Below are 6,000 nucleotides of genomic sequence, written 5' to 3' on the forward strand. Positions count from 1 at the left end.
ATGAGAATTTAGTTGACGTATACCTAATGGAATTGACATTTGAAACCCAAACCCACTGCGTTAACCCTGTTATATGTAAACGGGCTATAAAAGCACATACTTTTATGAAAATTTTTCATAGAAATTGTGGACCGGGAATTACCCAGGACGCGGATTCATGTCTTTTAGTACATTTACAGTTACGAAATAAATTCGATTTCAGTTGTCAGTTATAGCTGGTTTACATTCATCAAATAATAATAGGATCTACTCATGAAATTTGAAACCATAAATTACTTCTTCTCATCTAATAAGAATGACCTACGACAGTTCTGAATGCTTTATATTACTTAAATTCTGATTCAAATTTGTTCTATTTTAGAGGATAACAACACTGCTGTTATTGAAAATGTAATGCCGTTCATCATTTTTCTTAGGAAAAACCATGGCACAAATACCAGGTTTTGGTATCACACCAGCTGTTCGAATATGAAGTGTCAAGTCCCTTTACAAAAAATTATTTTTGCTGTAATTTCCCCAACAGCATAAAGAATGTTTTGACATTTTCTGATGCCACTACCTTGGTAATTGTGCCATGGGAAAAACATTATACATGGCCTGTTCCCGTACTTTATAAAGTGGTAAAAGTCGTAAAAGTTGTAAAAGTCGTAAACGATTTTCATATAAATTTTGTGTACGGGAACGCAAAATGTGTAAAAGTGGTAAAAATTGTAAAAACTTTTTAGTTCTAGAACAGAGCTACAATTTATATATTTGTAAAACTGTCGTTAAGCCTGATTTAGACTACGTCGGTTTTAGCAAATCCAGTGGATTTAAATTGCCATTTTCATACAACGAATGTCAAATAAAACCAGATAATTGCAAAATCCAGCGTAGTCTAAATGGACTAAATGGAGTCATTTTTATTACACGTTTAAAAATTTCGAATTTTTAGACCCTATTACATAATGGTTCTTGCCAGTAACAGCTGGTTTACATTTGTGAAATACACTCGATTATAATTATCAATTCCATTGCTGTGAGACGAGTTTTCATTTGACATATACGCAAAGTCCCGGTCCACACTAGAGTGAATTTCAATAAAAAATTTCAAGAAATTAGGCGTTCTTAGGTCTAATTCCCCACTACAGCAATTTTATTATTTTACTCTACTATGGAACTAGAAACGCATAATTTCATGTGAAATTACTCTAGTGTCGCCCGGAACAAAGTAATATGCGGTTGAAATCAACTCGATTTCGTAAATGTAAAACAGCTATAAGGGGATCTGAATTCGGTTAACCTGGTACATATTAGGATCATTCGACTGCTTTTGTTTGAACTAGATTCCACATTTCAAGTTTATTTCCACAGGTTCGAACATTTATTTGTCTCATCTTTTTTCATAAAATAAAATTTAAAGATGTAGTTGGTGAGTGATATATATGATGTGTTGTCAGAACGCTTCAAAAATTCGTTAAGCAGAAACAGAACTGATTTCCAATATTGGTGGTACCATCTCTACACATTTATTTTTAATTTTCCATCCGACTTTTTTTGGTTGAATATTCCAGAGTTTGTGTATCCTTAAAAAAATAAAACAAATTAAAAGAAAATTAGCAATTATCTCCGGCAATTTTGTATACTTAGTTCCAATTTACACTGGGCGAATTTACTTGCGGCAATTGTCAGTTTGTAGGTGAGAGAGGGGACTGAGAGGAAAAGGGTTACCATATGCCTCACCTCTCTCTCCTTCAAACTGACAATTGCCGCAAGTAAATTCGTCCAGTGTAAATTGGGACTTACAATTGTGTGAAAATATTGTATTCTTTATAACGTGTGGCAACTCCTTACATTCTAATTGGAAGAGGAAGAGAAAGAAACAGAATTTTAAGAAACATTAAAAAAACGTCTTTTCGCCAGTGAAGTATTCTGTTATTTAATGTTTACATACGAAACTATTAAAAATGTTTAAGTTACATTTAAATACGTTGAAAAGCATTTTAGAAAATTGCGATAACTTGGAAAATCTTTTATGCTATTACAACGATGAATTTGGACATTTTCATATTGTTATTGATAAAGTGAATGAATTAAACAAATTTTCAGGTGAGGCATATGAGAGAGGTGAGGCATATGGTAACCCTTTTCCTCTCAGTCCCCTCTCTCACCTACAAACTGACAATTGCCGCAAGTAAATTCGCCCAGTGTAAATTGGAACTAAGTATACAAAATTGCCGGAGATAATTGCTAATTTTCTTTTAATTTGTTTTATTTTTTTAAGGATACACAAACTCTGGAATATTCAACCAAAAAAAGTCGGATGGAAAATTAAAAATAAATGTGTAGAGATGGTACCACCAATATTGGAAATCAGTTCTGTTTCTGCTTAACGAATTTTTGAAGCGTTCTGACAACACATCATATATATCACTCACCAACTACATCTTTAAATTTTATTTTATGAAAAAAGATGAGACAAATAAATGTTCGAACCTGTGGAAATAAACTTGAAATTTGGAATCTAGTTCAAACAAAAGCAGTCGAATGATCCTAATATGTACCAGGTTAACCGAATTCAGATCCCCTTATAGCTGTTTTACATTTACGAAATCGAGTTGATTTCAACCGCATATTACTTTGTTCCGGGCGACACTAGAGTAATTTCACATGAAATTATGCGTTTCTAGTTCCATAGTAGAGTAAAATAATAAAATTGCTGTAGTGGGGAATTAGACCTAAGAACGCCTAATTTCTTGAAATTTTTTATTGAAATTCACTCTAGTGTGGACCGGGACTTTGCGTATATGTCAAATGAAAACTCGTCTCACAGCAATGGAATTGATAATTATAATCGAGTGTATTTCACAAATGTAAACCAGCTGTTACTGGCAAGAACCATTATGTAATAGGGTCTAAAAATTCGAAATTTTTAAACGTGTAATAAAAATGACTCCATTTAGTCCATTTAGACTACGCTGGATTTTGCAATTATCTGGTTTTATTTGACATTCGTTGTATGAAAATGGCAATTTAAATCCACTGGATTTGCTAAAACCGACGTAGTCTAAATCAGGCTTAACGACAGTTTTACAAATATATAAATTGTAGCTCTGTTCTAGAACTAAAAAGTTTTTACAATTTTTACCACTTTTACACATTTTGCGTTCCCGTACACAAAATTTATATGAAAATCGTTTACGACTTTTACAACTTTTACGACTTTTACCACTTTATAAAGTACGGGAACAGGCCATGTATAATGTTTTTCCCATGGCACAATTACCAAGGTAGTGGCATCAGAAAATGTCAAAACATTCTTTATGCTGTTGGGGAAATTACAGCAAAAATAATTTTTTGTAAAGGGACTTGACACTTCATATTCGAACAGCTGGTGTGATACCAAAACCTGGTATTTGTGCCATGGTTTTTCCTAAGAAAAATGATGAACGGCATTACATTTTCAATAACAGCAGTGTTGTTATCCTCTAAAATAGAACAAATTTGAATCAGAATTTAAGTAATATAAAGCATTCAGAACTGTCGTAGGTCATTCTTATTAGATGAGAAGAAGTAATTTATGGTTTCAAATTTCATGAGTAGATCCTATTATTATTTGATGAATGTAAACCAGCTATAACTGACAACTGAAATCGAATTTATTTCGTAACTGTAAATGTACTAAAAGACATGAATCCGCGTCCTGGGTAATTCCCGGTCCACAATTTCTATGAAAAATTTTCATAAAAGTATGTGCTTTTATAGCCCGTTTACATATAACAGGGTTAACGCAGTGGGTTTGGGTTTCAAATGTCAATTCCATTAGGTATACGTCAACTAAATTCTCATAAAGAAGGTTAACCCGGCAAAAAAGCTCTAGTGTGTACGGAGTTTTAGGTCGATCTCGATATAATAGCTGCTTTACATTACGAAATTGAATCTATTTCCAACTGTCAATTCCTTTGTCCAAACTTCAAATGTAATCGAATTGATTTCATTTGAATTTTCATTTGACGCAAAGGAAATGACAGTTTGAAATCGACTCGATTTCGTAATGTAAACCAGCTATAAGTTCCAGTCCACTCTAGAGTGTTTTCATTGAAAACATGGTATAAGTAAAGAGGTAGATTTAGATGAAAAAAATCTATAGAACCCTTGTTTTTCTTGAATTCCTAAAACTTCAAAATAAAAGCAACAAGTGGGTTTGTTTACAATGTATTTTTTGAGCACTTTATAAAAAACGCGAAAAATGAATGAAGAGTTAAGTTTTCTCCACATAATCGAGTTGTGGATATGATAAACTGATTGTTTCAATGCAAATCTCACCAATTTCTTCCATACAAATGGTCTAAAAACAATTTTAAAAATCATTGAATTCGATTGTTTTTAAAATTGTTTGGCATATTATTCAAACACCACACACACATACACAGTTTGCTTGTATTGTTTTGAAGTTTTAGGCATACTCGAATGAAAAAATTTAAATTGACATAAAGCTTTGGCTAACCTTTCTTATTAAACCATGATTGAAAATAATTCATGAAATAATGTGTTCATGTGCTATGTTTACATTTACAACCACTCGATTTCAACTATCAATTCCATTGCTCAACGTCAAATGAAATCCAATCGGTTTCGGCTGAGTTTTCATTTGACGTATACGAAAAGGAATTGACAGATGAAATCGAATGGATTTCGTAAATGTAAACATAGCACATAGCACAGTAGGTTTATTAAATCTGTATAAATGAAAACGCGTTATTATTTCCATTTTATAAAAATATGTATGTATGTCATTATTTGTATAGTGATTTTCGAGTCCATAAATTACAAACAAACGTACAAACATTCTTCTCTTTTACAGATATAGATGAATGCCATTATTTTTATAAAATGGATTAATTTGTCGTCAGTCATAAGATTTAAATATATCACCCTTTAGCAATTATCTGGTTTTATTTGGCATATGCTATATGAAAATGACAACTTAAATCCACTAAATTTGCTAAATCCAGTATAGTCTAAATGAGGCATTATGTGTGTTTGTAAACATAAAATTTGTACAAATTATTACTGGATGTTGTTCGTTTACTATAGTACAATGCAAAAGACATTTGAAGATTGCAAGAAATTACTGAACTGGTACAAATTGTTGAGTAAACGAACACACCTATTATAAGTAAGAAAATGTTAACAACGCGCAGTAAATGGTAAACAAGAAGACTTTGGCGCAAATGTTGACCATCACTTGGAAACCAGATAATTGGAAACATTGTTCTAGAAATAAAACATTCCTTGTATGAGGAAATGTTCTATGGGACTCTATCTTTCATTCCATGCATTCAGTTTGGACGAGGTTTGTATATTGAAGATTCCAGAGGCGATTCTCTGTCCTGACCACCAGTTGGAAAACGGAAAATGGACAACTTTGTTCTACAAAAAACTGAAATTGAATATTCCTAGTATGAGGAAATGTTCTCTGGGACTCTATCTTTCATTCTATGCATTCAGTTTGGACGAGGTTTGTATATTGAAGATTCCAGAGGCGATTCTCTGTCCTGACCACCAGTTGGAAAACGGAAAATGGACAACTTTGTTCTGCAAAAAACTGAAATTGAATATTCCTAGTATGAGGAAATGTTCTATGGGACTCTATCTTTCATTCCATGCATTCAGTTTGGACGAGGTTTGTATATTGAAGATTCCAGAGGCGATTCTCTGTCCTGACCACCAGTTGGAAAACGGAAAATCGACAACTTTGTTCTACAAAAAACTGAAATTGAATATTCCTAGTATGAGGAAATGTTCTCTGGGACTCTTTCTTTCATTCCATGCATTCAGTTTGGACGAGGTTTGTATATTGAAGATTCCAGAGGCGATTCTCTGTCCTGACCACCAGTTGGAAAACGGAAAATCGACAACTTTGTTCTACAAAAAACTGAAATTGAATATTCCTAGTATGAGGAAATGTTCTATGGGACTCTATCTTTCATTCCATGCATTCAGTTTGGACGAGGTTTG

General features: G+C 32.9%; 1 long non-coding RNA gene across 1 annotated transcript; it reads right to left on the minus strand.

Annotated features, from left to right (window-relative positions):
• Nucleotides 1–1,340: 1,340 nt before the first annotated feature.
• LOC141406309 (uncharacterized) lies at nt 1,341–2,033 on the minus strand. Its single transcript, XR_012413362.1, has 2 exons — nt 1,786–2,033; nt 1,341–1,565 (listed from the first exon to the last, which is right to left on the minus strand). It is a non-coding gene; the product is annotated as an uncharacterized lncRNA (long non-coding RNA).
• Between the last annotated feature and the right edge of the window lie 3,967 nt (nt 2,034–6,000).

This window comes from Musca autumnalis, unplaced genomic scaffold, assembly GCF_047663935.1.
Source record: "Musca autumnalis isolate F117 unplaced genomic scaffold, ASM4766393v1 scaffold_5, whole genome shotgun sequence".
NCBI classification, from domain to species: domain Eukaryota; kingdom Metazoa; phylum Arthropoda; class Insecta; order Diptera; family Muscidae; genus Musca; species Musca autumnalis.